Source organism: Phasianus colchicus, chromosome 10 (genome assembly GCF_987193195.1).
Source record: "Phasianus colchicus chromosome 10, bPhaCol1.hap1.1, whole genome shotgun sequence".
Lineage (NCBI taxonomy): Eukaryota > Metazoa > Chordata > Aves > Galliformes > Phasianidae > Phasianus > Phasianus colchicus.
The window spans coordinates 24,774,245-24,798,673 of record NC_143445.1 but is presented as its reverse complement, the minus strand read 5'-3'; the positions used below and the strand labels follow the sequence as shown (position 1 = coordinate 24,798,673).

Genomic DNA, 24,429 nt, shown 5'->3' with positions numbered 1-24,429 from the left:
TGTGAGTTTGAAAATCCAACCTCTAAGCCTTCTAGGTACACATTTTAAATGTACTTCAGTGTAATTTTCGATCTCCCAAAATGAGCATTGAATCTATTTGTATTTTGTGGTGATTTTTTTCTGTTCTGTATAATGTATGCAATAAAAAGACTTATACAGCCAACGTTTAAATGATTAACTATTGTAACAGTAAAATTAGTATGTGTAGTAATGGCAAACTGAATGAATGTTCTGTTTGTTTGTAGTGCTTTAATTCTCTAATCTCACATAATTAAGATTTTGGATGGACAAGGAGCCAGATTAAATTACCAGTCCTTACCCTTTTAGGACATGCCGTTCTTGTAAGTTTAGCAGAGGAAAAGTGAACTTTAAAGGCATAATGTTCTTTTATCTCTTTGGGGGCTCTTAAGAGGAGACTATGGAATCCCAGGTACCTGTAGACCCCAGGTTGAAAAGTATTCATTTACATGCTTAAAATCAAGCGGTGTTTGGAGGTTTGCTGAATCAGCAAGTGTAGGCATTCATAAGTTATTTGATGAAATTCATAATTTTTTAATAACTTCTTTGATGAGTATGAATTTGTTACTTGGCTCTATTTCAGTTCAGTACTCTCTGCTTGGGTAACATGTGCTTTGAGATTATTTTCATTTTACCACACTGGTAATGGGCACTAATCATGTTTTATCTTGTTGTAAGTAAATAGCTATGGTATTGTACAGAGCTGTTTGATCAGTATAGCATGATTTAAGAGGATGGTTGTGCCTTTATTTACCTCATAATCCTGCTTAACATCTGTATGAATCATTATAGTAAGGTGCATGTTAATAATAGCTTCTGTATATCCACAGATACATGCAAAAGCTAAAACATTAGCTTCCTTTTATTTCACTAGATTTTAAGTGTTATTGCATTTTTCCATCAAAGCAAAATACGTGGAAAATATTTCATTTCTTCTGTGTGTTTTCTTCCTCCATTTAGTTGCATCTTTCTTCATGAGTGATATCAACCACGGTTTGCTGCATGAAAAATTCACTCCCTTGTGGATATAACTCCTCATGCCTTCTGACTTGGTGAAATTCTAACATTTTATTTTGCAATAGGCCAGTCAGAATTTGGTTTACCAGACTTTGCATGGGAACAGGCATTAAAAAGACAAGATTCTTTCCTTCCCCTCCTTCTTGCGTCATGAGCTAAAAACTGCATAGCTCTACCAAGGCAGTAACACCGCGTCTTCTCTTGATGCCAATTTTATAGCCTCTTTGCTGGCTTTTTGCCTTGTCTGATTCCCCAGATTGGTGCTTCTCAGCAGACTACTTTGTAGTTACACACTGTTATAAAACCTTTCCATAACCGTACTACTCTACTGTCTCTCTGTATCATTTCAGTCACCTTTGCACTTTATTTTCATTTAGTTTGAATGTGCAAATCTTGACATTGAAAGCTTGCAAGAATTAGTCTGACATTCTTGAAAACTTGAATAAGATGGTGCAAATGGAAGATGGAAAGTCGTGACTGAAAAAAAAGGCATATAATGTGCAGATGCCTTGAACATGATATGAATACACTTACACATTGTACATGAACTGCCTTCTATGCCTGTCTGCCTACAAAAGTCTTGTCTCAACTTTATTGCATGGAGACTAACACCTGTCCCACATTTATTTCTAATCAAGAAACAAAAGAAAACAACTACTGTAGCAGAAAATTGCAATTTTAAGTCCTGAAATAAATTGACTGGACAAAACACAACTCCCTTAGAAGGGTTTGGCTGCCCACCACAGCAATTTGGAACAGTCCTCCCGGAAACCTAGCATTTCACTTCTAAAACGCATTTAGTTTTGTGTCTGGTGCTCCTTTCATCTTATTTTTGATGCATATCTGCTTAAAACAGTGCCTGCATTTCTAAAAATATCAGGTTTACTTAACTAAAATCATATTTCAGGCCAAAACCATGAATGTAAACATTACATGAATTTTATCTATTGACTTATGTGAGATAGGATTTTATCTTAGATAATTTAATGCACAGGAGCTCTTTTAAAACCTGGGGCCTTTAACCTGCCCACTGGAGTTTACTTTGCAAATCTTGCCTACTGCTGCCAGCAAAGAGATTGGGTTTTTTTCTGATATTTTGCACCAATTATATTATACCATATTAGAGAATAACTGATAAGAACATTAGCCGATTAAAAAACTGGCTTTTGCAATGTACAAAGCTTTTCATCCATGAAAAGAGGTTTCAAGAAAGAAATACACCATAATCAAAGATTTTGGCCAGTGGGATTCACTCAAACAAATATGTTCATTCAAATTTACTTACCAAATCTGAAATGTGTCAGGAAAAGTCAGGAAAAGTTATTTACATATCCATGCTCTTGTGCATTTCTTTCCATCTCCGTAAAAAAAAAAAAAAAAAAAAAAAAAAGTGAGAAAGAATACCAACTTCCAACGTTCCCATGAAATAGGACTTAGTTAACAGTTCAACATTTGAATTCAGAGTTTCAGGTTTCAGTAATTAATCCTTGTATATAGAAAGTGTTTATAATGTAATATTTTAAGATGAACTTCACTGTTGTGCAAAGCACTTATAAAAAGCACTTGTATTGGGATAAGCCAGAATCTAAATCATTAATCATGGTGTAAGACTGTTGACCATATTTATTGTTAAAGATTCACTATACAGCTTACTAGTGAAAAAACCCAGTCTTGTCAGCCTAAGCGTGATTTCAGCTGTACAAATTTCACTCATCTTAACAGAAACAGACTCCCAAAAATTCTGTTTTCATGACTTATAGAAAACCAGATCCTCTAAATTTCCAGACATTTGGAAAAAGATACTAAGCCATGCATCAGATCACAGTTTCTCTTTCACAGATGAAGGCCAAAAGTTTCAGGCTCTTGAAAACATACTAAATTAATAGATCAAGGTCATAAATCATGCATAAGACACTTCTTCACCACAAATATTACTATAAAAATTGTATCAGACACTAAGGATGGTTTGAGAACAGGTAATTACATCTTACCTACATTAAGACAACTTAAAAGATCAATTTATATCTATGATGATGTATTTGTCGTTGTAGGTGATAGCTACACCCTGCAATGCAGTGAGGTCATTCATTATCTGCTTTTCTGAAGAAATTTCCAAGACACTGCTCAGATTTCTCAAGATTTAAAGTACACCTTTGTCGATTCTGTTACTAATTACAATTCAGCTCAACAGAACAGAATTTTTCTATTTCATTGATTACTAGGTGAGTATTTACTGGTACATCCCCATTCTCCCACAGTCTGTGCTAATTCAGAATTGTTAGTTATTTTCTTCTATGTAGATGACAGTTTTTCAACAAACTAAATGGAAACTCCTTTATCTGCATTGATACAGCATGCAATTTCTAACAGAATAGCTTTCTTGTTTTGCCTCATACTGCCTGGGGACTTCAGAGATGACACTTGTGATCTTTCTCATTTATTGATTATAAGGCCTGATAAGAAAAGAGAAAAACATTTTAATGAACTGAAACAACAATCCCTCTCCTCGAACTACTGGATAATGTAACTCACATTGCTAATGCAGACATACATATATTTCTCCTTTAGGATCAGAACTCAAAGTAAACAGGATCTAGACTTGAATAGAGGGAATTGCAAAGTGATTACATGATTTGAAAAGAGTTTCTCGGTAACACTTACAGCGTATCTTTGCTGTGCAACAAAGACTTACTGAGAAAAAAAAGTGGCATAGGTAACAGACAGGCATGCAGATGAGAAAGGTAATCATTAAGTTAGTAAAATGTAGTAAAAATAGGGAAAGAGTGTGGAAGGAAGAGATTGGTATGAACAACAGTAGGAAAAACAAAGAATCAAAGACTTGGGGCATGAGAGAGAGCCAGAGTTTTGCCCAGGACAGTGTTTTTTATGAGGTGGATCAGCAAAGAACTAGAAGAAAGGGGATCCAAGATGCCACTAGAATAAAGGAACTTTGCTAATGATGGTAGGGGATACAGTCGAGGAAGAGAAGAAAGTGGTGTAGTGCTGGAGATAGGCAGAACTAAGGGACAGCTCTCTGAGGACAGACAATACAAAAAATGTCTGCATTTCTAGGAAAGAGAGTCAGAAAAGAAGACTAATTAAAATGGTGGGCAAGACAACAGACATGAAAGAAGAGTAAATACTTCAAGTGTATCAGTCAGCAATCAAATGAAAGAAGTCAAGAAGCCACAACAATGGTCACTAAGAAGAAAAGATATGAAGAGGGAATCAGAAAAGATGGACATCACCGGATATTGTTTTCTTTGAAGAAGATGGCAAAATCCTCTTTGGAGATCAAAGGAAGTACAGAGAAAGTGAAAAGATTTATTGACTGACTGTCATCCTTAGCTAACACACTCATCTAACCAGAAAGTGAGATTCTTGGTCTTACATAATACCTCAGATAAGTACACGTGGAATGTCAGCTCAGAGAAGAGCCTGTAGACTGTAAGAATATGTAACAATATGTTTTTTAGAACTTGTATTGGGCAGCAAAAGAAACTTTCTTAGGATGACAAAGAAGGCTGCTTTGCACGTACTTTGGGAAATAATGATTACATTAAGTGTTATTTGAGAAGAACTTTTACACTGGAGTAAAGCTAAAATGGAAAAATATTAACTGTTTGAATGAGCAACTTTGTGTCCTTCTGTGCTAACTTTACAGATGTTTGAGATCAAATAATGAGTTTCACTTTTCTAACATTTTTCCTGAATTTTAACTTTAGCCACACTGAGTTTTGCTGTTAATTCACTTTCACCCAATTTATCATAACATTGTAAATGCATGACTTAGGAAAAAAAAAGAAGAATCTATACCTGAAAGAGCCTTCAAAATGCCTTTGTCAGATTTAGATTATTCCTTAACTGAGAAATCATTATTATGATAACCTATATTGCAATATGAATGTGCTTTATCCACAGAACCCTTTCTGCATGGAAATACAATATAAAGATCATAGGGAGCGGGTTGATGCACTGGATTTACATTCAAGTGTGTTCTCTGCAAGAAGAATACGCGTGGCAGCATTATCTGTGCTGCACTTACACCCGACCCCCAGGAAGGCTGAGGAGACATTATGCTAAGTGTCATAGACATGAAATACAGACATACAGCTTCTGCCTCAGAGGGCTCAGCCACACCAGGTAACACAAAAAAGAAGAGATACAGAAAAGTGAGATTAACTTTTCAAGGTCCTGCAGGGAGTCAGTTTCTCCAGGAACATATCACGGATGTGGCAGCTTTGGCACAGTTTGCTAATAGGGGAACTTCGATGCCAGTATCTAGGCTGAAGAAATTCAGGGGGGATCTCCTAGTGTGTGACACATAAGCATTCCTTTCACGCATTGCTTTTCTGTAGCCAAATCTTTCACCTGTTTCCCTTTCTCTTGCTCAAGTTTCTCTTTTCACCTTCCTTCTTTCCTCTTTATCTCGTATCCTTTGCCACTTACTCCTGGGGAAGAGAAGCAAGCAAGCCAGATATCTTTTCTACATAGAAACTTATCCCCAGTGAAACAGTGCACAGGGAAGCATCTAACTCCTGTTGACTAGAAAGTGTAACTGCATACGTAGGCATGGCTCACTATACATCTAAATTTGTCGCTTTCGCAGACAAATTTCTTTATTCCCTCAAAACCAGAGAGGTTATTTGTGTGACATAGATTCTCTATTATAGGAATGTAATTTAGAAAATCAAACATGCAGTAATTTGTTTATTTAGCCTCCTAAAAAACTGTGTCAGCTTTTGTATACATTCATGACACTTTTCTTTCATTGCCAACCATCAGTAAAGTTAGTGATAGTCATTAGTGAAAGAATTAAACATGACTGACAGTAAAAGCCGGCAGAATATTCACTTGTCAGTAAAAATGGCAAGATAATTTAGAACTTTTAATTGATTTGGCATAAGTTCCTGGACTGTATGAGTACTTTTAATATCAAAGGCCTTTATTTCTCATAGTTGAAATGATGGGTTCTATAAAAATTGATGCATATGACCATAGACAAAAGTAGTAAGAATCCCAAGCTGCTTTGAAAAATAGACTCCAAATTACACAAGTTTAATCAAAATGAAAAATCCATCTATCTGGAAAGACAAAACAAAACTGAACAACATGGCTGCGTAAGTAGTTTGAAAAATGTTGTTTAGATTGAGTCAATATTTTGAGGAGTATATTTCTTCCCACTCACTGAAGTTCATTTTCAAAATCAAATAATTTGGGAACCTCTGTCCCATTGATAGGGCAAATCCTTTGCGAAAGTGTTCCCTAATTTTAAAGCACAGGTTGCGATGGTTTAAACACTGGTGATTGCTTCCAGGCATCAGCAGTCTTCTCCCCTGTGACCACCACATGAATTAAGAAGGCAAAGTTCATTTTCAATACCACCGCTTCACTCATTACCACAGCCCTCCTGGTAAGTAAGGTGCTTGGCAGGGGAGCTGTAAAACAGCTGCCCTCTGGGTGTCTTGTTTTGGCGTCCTTTCCCATCTGTTTTACCTGTCTCCTTTTCTGAATAATTTATTTCACCATCTGCATAAGTAGAGCACCTGGCCTAGGGCTAGCTCTCTCACCTAAATTATTCAGAGCCAAAAACTCTTTAGTTTAGACTCAGATAATGTAATGGCTCAACAGGACAAAACCCTTAACTCAGGAGTGACTGTGAATGTTTCTAGGCTCTGTACTCTGTTAGCAGTTTAAAAGGTCGGCTGTGTAAACTGTATACAAAAGCACCACAGAAATCCTTCATCCTCAAATATCTCCCCCAGTAGCCTCTTTCAGCAGGTGAAACTTTCCAAAGCACGGCTGTTATATCTTGCTGCCTCTCTTCCACATCTCAATCCCACGGGAAGCCACAGGTTGACTCCGTATGCGTGCACTGCAGCTGGCTTGTCCCTGGTTTTTATGCCAGAAAAGTTCCCATTAAAGCCACTGAAAATTGGCTGCAGGGCTGGACTTTGTGCATGTCTCTTCTTTTCACAAGTAGGTTTTTGTCAGAAACACCAAAAGCTACCCCTGTGCAGAGCTCAAATCCATACTCCGTGTTCCGCTATCTTCACTTCTGCAGTTAAAATAATTCCTCCATGCCACTGCTCACAAATGCTTGGAGAACTGCCATATCCCAATGGAGAGGAGCTGTAAGAGGTCTCTGCTTTGAATGCCACAAAACAAGCAACATGCTCTCAGACTGGAGAACTGGCAGTGGTTTTAAGGTGCAGCTCTGACCATTCACTGTGGCAAAGCTGAAGTTTCACTGTTTTTCAGACACTTATTTTATTTGCTTTCATGCTGTATCACCACTGGATTTTAATCAAGCTCACAAAGCCTGTGTTCTGCAGGTTTCTCGTTTCTTTTGAAAATCTTCTGAAGCTGATGAGAAGACAGCCAATACAGGGAGTTGATCTCCTGCCTTACAGATATTGGCTTCAGCAACTATTTTTGTCGCAGAAAAAGTTACGGCATCAGGGACATAATGTGAGATTCCAGATCAAAGGACATCTTGAGGCTTCCCCAGCTTCATGTTCTTTAAATGTGTGATAAAATATCCTTGGTGAGGAAAAGAATGAACAGAATCATAATGGAGCAACAGCTTTAAGGAGGCATTTCTAAATGACCTTGTGATAAAAAATGAAAGTTTGTTAAGTGCAACCTCTGTCTGAGTTACTCTGGATTTATCCCAGTGTCACAAAGACAGGGATGGGAAAGAAGAAAGAATTATTAAAGACAAATCAGTTTTGAAAATTAGTCACTTTTTCTAAAGTCAAAGAAGTTGAAATGTTTTGCACATTAATTTACATGAATCATCATAGATATTGTTGTTGGAAAAAAAAAAAAAGAAAATGCAGTAATCTTTATTAGATCATATTCAGAAAAAGATATAATTAATTTCAGTCAGATTTTTGTCTTCTTAAGCACCAAAGAATTTTGCAAGAACTATCACTGAATGTTTACTGTAGAGATTTCCATGATGTCCATCGCTGCAGCTCTTGCAGGCACAATATGAACTGTTTCATTTTCCACTGAGAAATTTATCCAGTATCAGGTATTTGCTTTTTGCTCCAGCTTTGGGAAATCAGGGTCATAGATTTCAAATGAAGTGCTTTGTACTCTCCAAGGGCAGTGAGAAAACACAATAGTACAGACAAAATCTAATCAAAGTATTTTGGCTTTCTGCCTCCTTTTTTATTTTACAATAGGAAAAAAAAATTCAAGGTGCGACTTCAATCCCTTCAGGAGTTCCCTTCCTGTGTACACAGCCTTTTGCCAGAAACACAAGACTGACAGAATGATAAAATGTGATGCCAGGTCCTCTTGCCCATTCAAAGACCCTCCCTCAAGTATCAGGTGCCTTGCCTGAGCTTTGAGGTCAACCGGACACCTCCCCTGAGGCTTACCTGGGCTGAAGGATACATCTACCCGAAAATCCGCTCAGGTAGAGCAGCTGTTATCTGAGCTAGGATCAAAGTGCCCCTCTGCTCTCCAGAAAAACATCTTCCAAACTGGTCTTCTTTCTCCATGATTCAAATGAATGTTGAATGAGTCTCTGGGGACAACAGTTGTTGTGCTGAGAAGCTAGCTGTCAGAAATACTTTATCATGAAAGTTCAGTTCCTTTCAAGGCCTTTTATTATTAATAGTCATCGCTGCAGGGGAGCATTAAACACAGACCCTATTTACTGTACAAATTGACATATTATAAACTACAAAAGCTATCCTGGTGCTTTGGTACGTTACCTTGCCTTTCAGCACGTTAACTCTGGGGAATCCTTTAACTTTTGTATAGAATTTTGCTAGAATACAGAATGTAAATTTTGGTTTAGCATAGCCTGACTTGAGGGAGTGGGTAGAAGATTGTGATATCTGCAGTAAATGAAAGCTGAAGCATTATGCTCTGTAGTGATACTGAGATCATTTGTATATAAAGAACAAAACAAAATACAAAACAAAAAACCACAAATGTATTTATCCCTCCTGTTTCCTGAAGGCATTGCACCTCATGTAAAAGATGGACAGATTTTCTGAACGCAGGCAACCAGCCTGATTTCTTCAGCAGTAGAATCTGAGACGAGGAATTAGCAAGTAGCTGCTATGTGGCATGGCAAGATGAATCCCTGATGTAGAAGAAACCTAGTCTTGATCCAGCCCATCAGACATAACAAAGTCTTGGAAAGCAAGTCCTGAAAAAGGAGGTACCTTTTGAAAGCACCTTTCCCTTCAGCTTCTAGTGACAAGCAGACAGTATTTCACAGCTGTCAGCATGGGGATGACTTTGGTGTTTTAGGTAGATGAGATGTCACAAAGCCAAGTTTCAATGTAATACTGAATTTTAGAAATCTGATGGAAAACTCTCAGAAACAAATTGTACAAAGACAAGAAGAAACAAAACTCAGCAAGACAGTAACAACCTGAAGGCAGGGCAAGTGGTAAACAGCAAATGCCAGGTTAAAAATAGACAATCCATTGCCCTTGGTAGCAGACAGACTCTTTGCTTTGTACTCTACTCTGCACATCAGTATTAATCTGAATACATAAATGTAATGCTTTCCATGGTTCTTGACCAAATCTTGACCTCATGCACTACTTGCAGCCAGATGCACTTCAGAAGTGGTGGGTGTATCCCATGGTCATGGCTGGGCGTGTCACAAAGCTGTGATCCAACCAGTGGCACCTGAGCAGGCTGCAACTTTGCAAGCCAACAAGCATCATAGAATCATTAAAAGTCAGAAAAGACCACTAAGATCTTCAAGTCCAACCATCAGCCCATCCCCATCATGCCCACTAAACCATGACACATCTACACGGTTCTTGAACACCTGCAGGGACACTAACTCCACCACTCCCTAGGCAGTCTTATCACTGCATTACCACTCTTTCTGAGACAAAATTTTTTGTAATATTCAACCAGAACTTCCCCTGGCACAATTTGAGACCATTACTTCTCATCCTATTGCTGTTACCTAGGAGAAAAGGCTAAGCCCCACCTTGACACAACCTCCTTTCAAAGGAGTTGTAGAGAGCAATAAGGTCTCCTTTGAGCCTCCTCTTCTCCAGCCTGAACAATCCAGTGTTCCTCAGCTGCTCCCCATAAGACTTGTGCTCCAGACCCTTCACCAGCTTCATTGTCCCTCTTTGGGCACACATCAGGGCATCAGTGTTGTTTTTGTAATGAAGGGTCCAAAAGTGAACACAGCACATAAGCAAGATGTGGCCTCACCAGCACTGAGTACAAGGCAGCCAGTCGTGGTGCTGCAGGGCACACCATGGTGACAGAGCAGGCCATGAAGCAGTGATTCAGCAAGTGATAAAGTACCTCCTCATCCAGGCATGCAATCAGCAGGTCATGAGGAGATTCAGAGCAGTTCTACATACCACTTTGAACACAAGGACAGCAGAGCCTAAGTGCAGCGCTGTATGGCAGGTGCTGAGAGGCCTAAAGATTCACATCCCAGTTAGAATTAGACTCACCAAGGTTGGAAAAGACCTCTAAGATCATCCAGTCCAACCATCTGCCTATCACCAATATTTCCCACTAAACCACGTCCCTCAGTACAACATTTAAAAGTTCCCTGAACACCTCCAGGACGGTGACTCCACCACCTTCCTGGGCAGCCTATGCCAGTGCCTGACCCCTCTCTTCATCATCCTGTGATCTAAGGATTCACATCCCAGTTCCCCAAAGGGAGTGTGTGTCTCCAAACTCACCCTCACAGCTGCCACAAACTGGCAGAGTCAGAAAGGAAAGAGGGAAGCAGAGGGCTGTGCCCACCCACCCGGCTGTTCCCGCTCCCACAGGCCGGTTCCCTGAGGCAGGCTGGGCGTGCGGCCCTGCAGCCGCTGTGGGCCCTGAAGGCACTGCTCCCTGAGGCCGCCATTCTGGTCCCTCTCATAAATGTTGTATTCAGTGCAAAAAGTCAGACAGCAAGGGGGTGGAATCGGCTGCTTTTTAAAGTACAGAACATGTACTCAGAAAGGGTGTTCAGATGCCAGTCAGTCCAACCCACAGTATGCTAAAGATTGGTGCTTGGTACATTTAAAGGATAGGAAAAAATTACATCACTCAAGTACAGAATATAGCTGTGAGTTCTTTCAATTAGAGAGATTCTGACACCCAAAAATGTTAAGAGTTCTTCTGACTAAAATTCTTAATAGGTACTGAATTGTTGCAAAGTTGAGCCTTTTCTTAGATAGAGAGTAAATCTTCATCACTAAGAACAAACAACAAAACCGACCAACCAAGCAAGCTAAAAATCCCACCAACAAAACAAACCCTGTAATTTTGTAACCAGACTTGGACAAACTTCTGAGAAGGACCACACACCAGATTAGATTATTTAGATTTGTTGTGAGAATAGCTGACATGTGTTCCTTTCCCATTCGCCGTCCAATCTTTGTTGTAAAAGTGGACTCATGTTGTGCCAGTGCAGATTAATATTATAACATGAAAGGGATAGGTCTGTATCATTTTCCACACTCCTTACATTCACTGATGTGGGAATAGCATTATATTCTACCTGAGTCACTTTGTCTTATGGCCAGGATTAACAGCAAAAAAATACTTCACAGACTTAGGTGGAGGTGTCATCTGCTCCTTGAAATCAAATAGCATGGGTTCCAAAGTATCTAAAACTTTCATTCAGGTGGTGAAATAACCCTCAGGTTACTCTAGAAAATCTTGCGTTTTTTTTTTTTTTTTTTCCACTGACACCTCTTTTGCTCTTTCCTTAACAGGACATGGCCTACGGGCTCTTGTTCTGCTAAAAATTCCCCTGAGATCGTGTTATCCTTCTTCCATTCAAGCCCATATTCAACTCCATATTTCTATGACTGTCATTGTCATTGGATGTATCTTTTGTTATAAAGTTTCACTATACTTTTAATGAACATGCAGAGAATTTCATTCCTGTTACATCTGATCGAGCAGATCACCTTATCAACATGAAATAATGCTTGATCCTGCATCACTAAATTCCAATTTTCCCATATTTTTAGGTGGGTGATACTATTTGTAAAATCAATTAAAGGGTTTTTATTATTTTCACATGATACTTTGCTTAATCTGATTCTCTGCAAGTGGTAATACATTACAGTTTAATCGGTAAAAATAAGGCAATTGTTTCATGTATTTTAGGCATAATGAACTCAGAGAAATGCCTAACTATTTGCATTTATACCAGCCCTTGGAAGGCATTTCAAAATAATATTATAGCAAAACAGTTGATACAATAGTTAGATAACATCAAAGAGTGGGTTGGGAACACAAACCATGATCCTTGTGAAAAGTGATTGCTGAAGAACTGGCCAGGAGAGTTCTAAGTGCATTTCTTCCTTTTTGCTGAAATATAATGTTTGTTCTCATTCTTTGGGTAGAACCTGGCGAGTCTGTATTTGCATTGTTGATCTTTCCCAACATAAATCTCTCTATTGTAGTCATATCAACAATGTTTTATTTACTTTAGTAATAAAATTTCTTGCAGTGCATGCTCTTTTGGACTGTGCATGCAGTATTTATCATGTTATTGAGGTTACAGTTACAGAACATTTCAGTATAATATAGCAAAGGACAATGAAACATTGCACAGGTGTAAGATCTCTCTGATCTTCTTTTACCATCAATTAAAAATAGCCTACAGGTGTAAGATCTCTCTGATCTTCTTTTGCCATCAACTGAAAAAAAGCCCTGAAGACTATTGGAATATATCCTATTAGGTATGATGATACATCCAGAACCAGAACACATACACTAGGTCTTATAACCCCTTTGATGTAATCAGCTAGTAGATCTAATCAATCATTTTGATGGAAATATGCCCGGATATAGAGCCACCTTTTTTCTTTGCTGGATACTGTTATTTCTCTGACAAACCAGCAACAAAGATTGGGAAACTCATCTTCATACACATTCATTTTTGACACAAAATCACATGAGACAATTTTCAAGAGAAATGCTTCAATCTAAGTTCCTTATTTTCAGGAAAAATAAATTTTCTGGAAGATTTACTTTGAAGTTATATAACAATTAATTTGGAAAAAAGTGTGTGTAGAAATCACTTCTTTCCCAGGCCCACTTAGGTTGGAACTGACCATCATGAAGAGCTAAATGTGAAGTGATAAATCCAATATAGGCTGTTTAAAATATAGCCAACAACTCCTAAATACACCAAACCAAAAGCTAGTTGTTTTCCTAATAGTCGTATATCTGAAATAATCCACAGTTGTTTACTTTTTAATCTTGACAAAAGCAGTGTTTCTGTGAACATTTCATTAAATAAACAGAATGTACCAATGGTAAAAAAAAATAAATAATCATTTAATTCTGCTTTTAGAAAATAAAATATGAAATAAACAGATAGGACAATTTAGAAAAGATTAAAAGCAATTGTTCTGTTCCCTTGGCAACACAATCTAGGCATAGCCAATCAGCAAAGTTGATATATTGTTTTGACATACGTGCACATATTTCTAACATAAATAGCAACAGAAACTTAATAACAATAGGTTTTAAAGCCAGGAACTGATGTCATTTTAAATGTGTCAATCAAAGAGAACCTATGAAAGTGTTACTTCTATCAAATTGACATTAAGTATATGCTGGAATGGCTTTATAAGAGATAGCAGACTCTGACAGGTCATACAAGAGATGCAAAATCTGTAATTACATTCTAACTTCTAGGATTGTGTCCTGTGGTAGGCCTAAAAAGAAACTTTGAGTAGGAAATAAACTTGAATGCTATGATATACCACTCATGTATCAAAACAGGGAAAAAAAATATGCAGCATAACTGAGCACAGAAATAAATTATCAGACTGAAAGAATCAGCCTTACCCCCAAAATAGATGTGCTTTAATTTCTTACTTCTTATTTTATGATCAATTGGTGCCAGTAAAGTTCTGCAGTGTGAGTTTTCAAGGATACTAAAAATTAACAATAGAAGAAATGTACAGAGGAGGATTGCTAATGGGATACAGAGCCTTTCACCTCTCTTAGTTATTGGTATGAATCTGGCCTGTGTCAGCATTAACAGAAAACCATTACTTTCTGACAGCTGTCAGAAGTCTGTATGGAAGGAGTGCATCAGCAATCCTAATCCAGACCCTAGAGGACGGTTGCCCAAATGGGACCATCAATACCAGAATTCTTCCTGAGATCCTCAAAAAGAAAACTGTCACCTCCTCCCTTTTCTGGAAGCTCTTGTCCCAGTCAATTCCTAGAAGTGTTCAGCCACGGAACAAAAAGCATACTGCCACGGACTGTTCTTTGAATCAACAATGTGGTTAGAGAATCTCAGTTCTAATAAGCAACATTTTCAAATCCCATTACCAACTAAAATACATATGAACACATTTGTACATTTCTTCATAGGATGAATGCTTTTTAGAAAAGCTAGGATTGCACTAGCCTTAGGTCTCCCTACCTTCAAAATCCCAACTATATCAGCAACAGAAAAAAATACATATGACAGCACTGACAAATGATATACACATTCATAAAGCTCACAGATACAGAGACAAGCACCTTATTTTGTCATTGGGTGGGATTAAGTTACCCATTCTGGCACATCATCTTTTTTTCTTTTTCCAGATTTATATGACTCTCATCATAGAAAATGCTCAGAATGAGGAATTTCCAACTGGAACACATTGAAAATAAAAAGGAAATAACCCACTATAAACAGCACTGAGGAGAAACAAGCAAACATGCATTGGTACAGTATGCAGCTTTGCCAGAATGTCAATGTTGTCCCTTTTTTTCTAGGAGCTATCATCTTTTGTTAAGAAATATTGACTTTTACTTACAATATCAATCTCGATTTTGATTGATTTTTTTTCTTTTTTTTTTCTTTTTTTTTAGGATGTAAGAAAAGTGATGGAAAGGACTACGTAAAAGGGCAAGGAAAAGCAGAACAATCTAAAGTTTCCACCCATTAGGACAGGGCTTGGTGAGGACATTCTGGTGGTTAACTGTTTCACCACTGTCAAATCTACTACATCTCCAGGTATTACAGGTTAATTATATCTGTTTAAAGTATGCACCTTGTTTCTATTCTGAATTTCTTTGTTTCTCATTTTCAAGCCACGTATCATTGTATCTTTTCTTGCAAAATTAAAACATTAACTAATATAAAAAACACCTTCATGGGGTAGATGCCTACAGTCACCAGTAATTTATAGCAGGAACAGCGACCACGAGGTGAAGCGCTTATCCATGTGAGGAAGCAGGAATTCATTAGTTTGACCAGAGCATTAGTATTTTTCATAACCTACAAAAAGATGGATTTTTGCTCTGAAGTCTGATACATGCTTGTTTTATCAAGCAACTCAAGATCCAAATGAGTGCTGACATATTTCTATAAACTTAATTAGAATTCGTATCTTCTACAGTCTCCCCTACATTTAAATTTCCATCCCACACTTTAACACCTGCTTCCTGCTTTTCTTTTTCTTTCTTTTGCCCATTATTTTCATATTAAGAAGCAACAACCAGCCTAACAGATCTGTCTGCAATTTGACTGATGTGTCTTTTTCTTCTAGAAAACAGCTCTTGCAATTGCTGTGAAAGCAAAGCCTCCAGAAGGGATGACTCAATGCAGGAGGTGAGAGCAAACAGAGCTGCTGAGCAGCCTCTGTAAAAGATGAGTATAATGGGTCTAACAACAACTCTAAGTGCCAGCACAGTCAAATTGGCTGATTAACTGTATACATGAGTTATAGGCACTGGGGTGCCAAGTCCAGCCTTGTCTCCATCCTTAACCCTCATCTGCAACAAGGGATACTGAACTACTGGGCTGAATATTCTGCAGGTATTAGCGCATGCCACTGGTAAAAAATCCCATCCCTTAAGCTCTTCCATTCCCCAGCATCAATAGCTTAAACTTTCCTAGCCTGTGCACATATGTTCATGGGAATCCAGTGCTATGCTGCTTACTAGCTATTTCCATTACAAAATCCCTCAAGAAGCTCTAGCAAGGAATGAAGGCCCCTTGGGCTGATTAAACTACCTGGAAGCTCCTGGACATGAAAGAGGTAGTTCTAGTCCTATTAGGTTCAAGGCAAATTTTGAACTCGAACATCACAGAGGTCAGGCCTTTGTTGCTATTTAAATATAACTGCATGGAAAATGAAGTCTTCCTGAAAATGTGAGTGTAAAGGTGCCCAGAATGGAGAGTAAGCTTTAATACTGTACTTAAGAAGAGATTAAGTGCACACCGGCTGCTGTTTGTTAGCAGTGGTTTTTGTAATCAAATCAGAGCCAGAACAAAATGCGACATCTCCTTTTTTTATGAAAAGGTTGATAAAGGAAACAGAATAAAGAAGTTTGAAGAAAAAACAACCTGGACAACAATAAATTTAAGTCCTTAAACCACTGAAATGCATATGAAATTTGCAGAAGGTTGTATCTTGTACACATTTCTAAGCCAAACACAAAGAAAAGGAGTAAGTAGATATACAGCCATGTTGGGGTTCTCCTCTGTCTTATTTAAGACAAAAAAAACCCACCTCCAAAAACTTTACAAACTTCAACTTCTGGATCTTTCATTGAATTATTCTAAAACTACAAAGACAACACAATGCTTCAGTCGTTTCTCAGCAGCAATGTTGCTCAGTAGCTACAAAGTGCATTTTCTTTCTACCTTGGACTCTTAAATATTTTGCAAACACTGACTAAGTCTTGCAGCCCTCTCTGGAGAGCTCTGTTATCCTATTGCACTATTAGACCCATTACTCAGCAGACAAAGACAGAGAGAAAATAAATGCGAGGTGAGGAAGCTAAGATTCAGGCAACCTGTCACAGATCCCCTCTTTTCTCTCAAACAAATCAATGAATCTCTTTGGCTCAAAAATGCCAGAGTGGTTACCTCATTAATTTCACTATGAAGAAACCAGACAAACATGAACAGATCTGCCTAGATTTCTCAGTTAATGGGAGGAATAAACTATCATGCTGAGAATAAATTCCTGAGATACAACAGTGACAGCAGACCTAGAAATATCCAAAGTCATTACCTTTACTAACATACCTAGTAGTTAGACCCACTCTTTTAACCATCAAATCTTATAATCTATGGTATTACAGAAAAAAAGTCAGTTAATTTTCTAAGCAGAAACATATCGTAATATTATGAACATAAGATTCTTACTGATGTAATTTATTTGTCTTTTGCATGAATCAAAATGTATCAGGTTATAATAGTTATAATTATCTCATTAAAAAAAAAGAAAGAAAGAAAAAAAAGAAAAACCTGAAAGAACAATAGAACTCTTAAAGAGTTACCTACCACTAATTGTAATCTTAAACCAAGGAACAAGACTTTTTACATTTAGGGGTCTGATATATTTTTGACTACATATTCTTCACACTTTCCCCTTCTCAGACTAATTTGCTACATCCTGAACAGCCCTATCCTTCCATAAAGTTGAGCACCGTGGAACATTAAACATAGCTCCACAGAAATGTAGGTCAATTTTTAACTGTATTTCCTTGTAATGGAATGGACTTGTATTTTACATGCAAAGGCAACAGGAAAAAAAAAAAAAAAAAAGAAAAAAAAAAAGAAGAAAAAAAAAGCATAATTTGTGTCTAATAGCCTTTGCAAGCCTGCTGTGTCTGTTAACTTTAAAGCTTCCAATATGGAAATAATGGGACATAGTAAAACATGTAAAACAGGATGGAAATGATGAGACGAAATGACTGTGAGAAGTGTGACAGGTCAGGGAAGGACACCGAAAAAACCTCATGGGTTGAGGGAAGAGGGCTACTTTGGGAAATTAAAAAGGTTTCACATAACTGGGCATCTAAAAAAGAGGAATTAAAGTCTCCTTCACCCAGCATGCCTGACCCACACTTGGTCTCTTCTTCTTTTTATTGCCCCTGCTGACAGAGTAATACGCTCCAGCTGAGCCCTGCCATGCCTGGGCTCTGGTAATCCCTGAATGAGGGCAAACACCTGTGGTAGCTTTGCTGCTTGGGGGACAACATATTAACCTGTTCCTTCCCAGGCTGTGGGGGATTTGCATTTCAAAAGGGCACAAAGGCTCAGTTATACTTTGTTTTTTAACAGAAGTCAAAAAGCTGAAGAAGAGGAGCAGGCTTCTGTTCTACAGCTCTCAGACTGGCCCATAGGAAAAAAAAAAACGCCCAGATAAAATCACAAGGTTGGTATTTTGTCCACAGTATTTACAAGACCAGAGTTCATGCTACTATTTTGCACTTTTTCTAGCTTTTTATTAACAACTTTGTCTACCAAAGAATTATTCTCATTAACTGTAAAGTACCTACCAAGACTAAAAAAAAGCTCCTGTTTAAAACAAAATCGAGACCTTCACTAAAGTAACAAACTTAACCATTCAAATAAATTTTGGGGCAATCCTCAGACCGACAAACACAGCATCCAGAAGTTGTTAGAGACACTGCAGGTTAGGACTGTCCTCATACCTGAACAACAGGCAGCAGGATCCTGATTTCTGGTAACTGGCCCAAGACCCCTTCACAGGATCTAACTTTCAGAAAGTGCAGAGGATCCAACGCTCTGAAAATCATGTTACTGAGAGATAACTCAGACCTCCCAGATTATCAGCTCTTCCTGAAAGCCAACATCCCAATCCCTCAGTTATGCTTTCTGTTTCAATGTTCTTATGGCATCTTTCAACACCTTCCCCTGAAACAAAGTCCTGGATGTGAAAACCACCCAGACTCTGTGAGATACCTCTATTGAATCTTTGAGGATGAATCAAATGAAAGAAAGAACAATTGTTTGCTTCTAAGACTTCAGGGTGTTTGGAATCCACATCCCCCTGTATTCATGGCACATTTCTTCAGTCTTTTCAAAATGAAACTCATTCTTTTGATCTGAGGGAGGGGTTGCTGCAGCCATGAACAGAAGCCTCCCTTTCATTGTTGTATAAAATCTAAAGAAATAATAACAGTTAATAATACCAAAGTTCTGAAAGAAAACTGTTTCATCCGAATCCCCAGGTAAAGCTGGGTGGATGACTTCTTTAGCTGCAGGGTCACATTTAGGACACCTTTAGAGCTGGCACTGGGGCAGGTTGGCAGTGTTGCACTCATTCTGCAGTGTTTTGTGAAGGGGCCTGGGAAGCAAATGGGGCTCTTGGCTTGTGCCCCAGTGGCACCTAACAACAAGCCTTCTCCTCTGAATAGTCTCTTCAACTTCTGCTCTCATTTTATCTTCTTCAAACCTTATGACAAGTATCCCAAAGCAGTTTGGGAATGGAGATGGGCTTGGAACCCCAGTTCCATCCCATAACCCTGCATGTTTAATAGCATTGAGTGTGCAAGGTTTCCTACTGTCTCTGGAATACTACAAACTGGAAGAATGAAAATTTTGCTTTTTATTTCTCTAACCTACTATTTAATTTGAATTAGCACATCTTCTTCAAAGGGAGAGTTCAGTGTCAGGAACTTGTATCCTGGATGACCTATTTTATAATGAAATCATAGACTTCCAAACCTTTAAAATGAGCCCCACATTCAGAGAGGTGAGAAATTCCAGCAGCTGACATGCAAATCAAGTCATTTTTTATGTGCATGCATTTGTATTTAGGTACTAACCTCTGAAATACATAATGCCTACCTGTAAAGGTTAGCCCAGTTATTTAAAAATTTCCCATTTTCCTGTTAGCTTATGGATACGTGAGACTACAGTGTATGCTTCCTTTCCTGACTCGCAGCTCCTGAAGCCACCTCTTCAGTTTAATGTTCCCTCTCTTCCTTCAAATCTCTCTTCACTTGCTGCTTCCATGCACCTTCAAAGGTGGTTCCCTGCCAGCTAAATGCAACCTTGAACTCTCTCAAAAACTTACAAAAGTCAATGGAAAGGCTTAACTTTCAGATGCTCTGCATTAGTCATATTTAAACTACTATCCACTCTCGTTCTGGTCAAGAAGTCTTCCTGCAAATGCCAAAATTCATGTAATATCCTCTTTGGTTTGAATTTCATATCCTGTTTACTTAATTGTCTGTGAAAGGATTAAGAACATCCTCATTTTGTTTCAAACTACCAAGTTATATTACAATCCCCTTTCTTATTCATTCCTACTCCTTGGCCTGAAAGGTCTTTAAGAGAGCAGGAGAAAGTGTGAGACAGGAGGTGATTTTATGTCTATTTTACTGTAAGGTCACTTTCCCAAGGTTGTATATGAGTTTAAAACAAGAAAACTAATGCCAGATCTTCCAAGATTCACTGCAATACCTTAACTACATGAATATCTTAAAGTAGTTTGAAATTACAGGGCTTTTCTTCTGGCAGGAGCTGCGTGTGCACTCAGATCATTTTGTCAGGTATTGAACAGAATTTCCCCATTTTGTAGAGACCATAGTATCTCCAAAAAAATGATGGAAACCTGTGTAAAGAGCTATGCTTTGGAGGACCTACAGAATGCCTACATCTCTCTATGTTTAAGCCTGGTGGTTATAGTCAGTCCTTCAAACTTCTAAACTTGTTCCAAATTTTCAGAACTGCACAGCATGCAACTGAGAGAATGATTTGACCCCAAAGATCAGGATGTTGTAAGTATTGTTCAAGAAAAATCCAGTTGAAAAAGATTCTAAAAAAGTATCAGGGACACTTTTAAAGTCTTCCTTTAAAAATAAAAATCATAAAACTACCTTTGTTGACTCCTGCTGTTAATGTGCTTTTATCCAGGCGTTTAGAAACAATACTGTTTTGCAGAGTAGACAGCCACTCTCAAGGGCAGTTTTCTCATCTGTGGTCCCTCATTAAGTACTGTGAGCTTGAGAACTAATAAAGTGGATGGTATACATGCACATTACGTAAAGAAAACATGCTCCTGGCTGCAAACTGAAGAGAGGATAATTGAAAATGCAGTAGGTAATTCTGATCTTTTGAAAATTTTACATAAGTAATTTTAATTAAGGCTTGAAACGAGCATTCAATTTGCCTATATCATTACTATACAAAGTTACCTCACAGATATTTATCTGTTGCTGCTCAGTATAACATCAATGCCTATGATCATTTCTTGGAGCTCTTTTCATGCAATCCAAGCGCACTATGGAAGAGTAATTTCCTTATAGATGAGGATATTCTGATTAAATTGTTTAAGCAATAGTCTTGATGAGGACTGAAGTCAACAGATAGACCAGACAAGGGCCCCTGCTCAGAAGCACAACTGAGAACAAGTGCAGTTCCTACACTGGACAAAGTTGATACTCATTCCCTTTCAGTCAGAGAAGATCCAGTCTACCTTTCTCCCTACTTGTGATGAACACGTACAGCATCATCCCCAGAAATACACATATATGAGACTTCTGTAAAAATTTGCTGACAGGGCTCATTCTTAAAATGCACGAATAATTATGATACTAATTAAGCTGTCTAAAAACTTTTTTTCAGGATGGCTACAGATCCTAGCAATAGAAGAAGTGCCATACAACACAGTCTCTAACTTAACATAAGTGAATTACAATTGCTTTTCTGTTCCCACTTGTGGAAGAAATCCAATAGTACATCATTAGCATTATTCCATATATGCCACGGATGTTTTCAAAGGTCAATTTGTTTATAGAAATTCTTCCATTGAGGATGAATGATGACACTATTTTGACCTCTCTGACCTTGGTAAGCAGGAATGCACTTTTCAAGCATCCAGAGCCCTTCTACACAATTTGTCTAATCCTACATCTCCCCTGCCCTTACAGGCTATTTGCTGTTAGTGGCCACAATAGACAAGCAATAGTACCATTATAGGCTTCTCTAACAAAAGACTTTCGTGATCATTTTCTAGTGACTTGAAGATTGACAAGATCCCCTCCTGTTACCCAGATGCATTTTCTCCTCCTTCCCGGGGATTTCTTTTCTTGTTTCCAAGGAGGAAAGTGCCTCCCTGAGTAGCGACCTCTCTCTCTGCAGAGAGACCTGCTAGAAACAACAAACATTGCATGTTAAACCTCCTCCTAGAGGGCATTATGAACAAATGGAGTGCTAGCTCTTCTTTGATAAGGTGCACACCTGTGGTACAACTTAAGAATCAATTCAATTATAAAGACACAAGAATGCCTTTTGAAGAATGTTCCTGAGCAGCTCTGAGGCAGGGAACACAGCATACATATGAGCCTGACTTGGTCAAAGTTATTTAAAGGGAAGAAGTTGTGTAGAATTGCTCTGCAGCCTGATTAACTACCTGGACACTCATCTGTCAGCAAAAGCCCACATGTGAAAATTAAGAGTGTCCCACTATGGTTTATCACATCAGCTGTCCTTCAGTGCAGAACTCTTTCCTGGAGCTTTTGCTTGCCTGCTACACAAAACCTGAGCTATCAGAATGTTTAATTTTCAGAGATGCAGAATACTTGTAGCTCTCAATGGTATGTGAGGTCACCTCTTATAAGAAAGCCCTGCATCACCCAGGCTAGGTACTCAGAAAATGAGATGCCCTTTCTCTGCCCCAGCCAGTAGTTACTTTGGAAAATTCCATCTGCTCCATCTTTGGGTCTCATTTGGAACTCGATCAGGTAATAATAGCAGCCTGCGCTAAAATATTTCCTGAGGGCTACAAGGAGTTTGAGAACCCTCATAAACAATGGTGCGGATTAAAATAGTAATGCAAATGTTGTTTCATTTGTTGTCTATGATTCATATGTAGGAAAAAAAGATAGAAGATCAGTGCTGACCTCTTTACACACAGCACTTGACAAGGTAATATGCTTTTTAAGCTTGATATACTTCAACTTACACTGCACTCATTAGAAGAATATGTCTAAATGACACTTTAATGTTCGCTTTCATTGGTTAAGAATAAACATTCCTCCATATTGTCATTAATAGAAGAGGAGGAAAAGAAAGCCACAGATAAGATTACTTCAAATCCTTGGATCATAGTCCCTTCCCTTGCTGCAGTCACTGAAGTCAGAGGGTGGGGTTGCTCAGTGCCTGCAGGGCGAGGATTGCTCGATTCACCTTCTGCTATAGATGGAGAGGGAACCAGCAAATGATTTCACTGAAGAGAGAATGAGCAGAGAAGATTTTAGGTTTGATTTAGGCTTAATTTGAAATGTTATGAGACACATGGGAGTTATTTACTCAAATTTGGAGTTTGCAGTGTCAAAACTTAAGCTTTGTATGTAAAGTTGCTTCTTCAAATTCTAAAAAAATGTTTCAGGAACGTTACTATTACGGGCTTTCCATAGCAGTGGTTCAACATTATTGTTTTACATTAAATAATCGAGTTGGAGTCTCACCAGAAGTTCATACCACAAAGTGAAATACGAGTATGCATCTTCTGATGAAACTGAAAAACTTCCAGATTCCAGGCTAAGTTATGCTCATCATTTTACCTCTTTACTTTCTTTCATTCAAGCAGTTTATTTAACAGCACAGTATGAGTCAAGAGACCAATCCTCACTGAAAAGCTCAACAGCACACTAATATGCAGGAGTTACATAAATATGAAGTACACAGTGCTGAAGAATGGAACAAACTGAACAGGCCATAAAACTGCATCTATTTCCCTCTTGCTCTTTGTTCTGGAATTGCAGGCATGAACTGTGGCTATTCCTTGCCTTTTTCTGTTTCCTTTAACTCAAAGCATTTTCTCAGAACATGGGACCTCCTGCAAGATGACTTTCAAGGCACCTCAAAAGAAGCGTTGCATGGGCAATACTGCAAATTCCACTTGGGAAAAAAAAGCCGCAGCTTGGCATGTTCTTCCAGCACTTTCAATAGGGACACAGGCCTGACTTATGGCCCATAATCAGCAGTTTCCAGCAGCTGCCTAAATGAGTGCTGTTCAGTGGCTTTCATATGGATGCCTCTCAGCTTCTGGGAGATAGAGAGCCATGACAGGTATAGGGTATGTTTATTCCTGCTGTATTATTCTGTAAAGCCCTTGTAGGGCAGCATTTCATAGGTAGATTCTGCAGTTTTGAAAAGAGAACCACAAGCCTTATCCTGCTTATCCTGAAGAGTTCTTCAACTAAAGCATTTTAGAGAGAAAAGAATGCAATTACCATTATCTCGAACATAAATTATTTATCCATCTCTACTCATCTTAATGTTTGCCCATAGGATCTTTTCAACCAAAAGGACATCAGTGCCCTCAGAAAACTTAATCAGCTATGGGCCATAATATGCTGTCTTATGGAGAACAAACAAAAAAAGTGAAGAAAAGCATGAGTGACTGTGAGCTGCAAGACACCACAACATTGGTGCTGTAGGCAAAACGAGCTGCTTCATGTCACAGTTTGTAAAGTGTTTGCACAGGAAAAAATTACGCCAAAAAAGCATACAGGAAAGTTTATATAGTACCACAAAACATGCACTGAGCATCCTCTGATACGTGATATTCATGGACATAAAACAGCTACGAGCTTTCATTCACCAGCAATTATTTCTATACCTCCCTGTCAGAACTTCCTTGGATC

The 24,429-nt window shown here is 38.3% G+C and overlaps 1 long non-coding RNA gene across 14 annotated transcripts in view; it reads right to left on the bottom strand.

Annotated features, from left to right (window-relative positions):
• The window catches only part of LOC116243418 (uncharacterized), a 326,478-nt gene that overhangs the window by 89,680 nt on the left and 212,369 nt on the right, over positions 1-24,429 (bottom strand). For 13 of the 14 annotated variants that reach the window (XR_016469845.1, XR_016469847.1, XR_016469839.1 and 10 more), the window contains one exon: positions 2,321-2,393. The exons of the other annotated variant lie outside the window; for it this stretch is intronic. This is a non-coding gene — a long non-coding RNA (uncharacterized LOC116243418). The remainder of the gene's footprint in view (positions 1-2,320; positions 2,394-24,429) is intronic. 14 annotated transcript variants of the gene reach the window in all.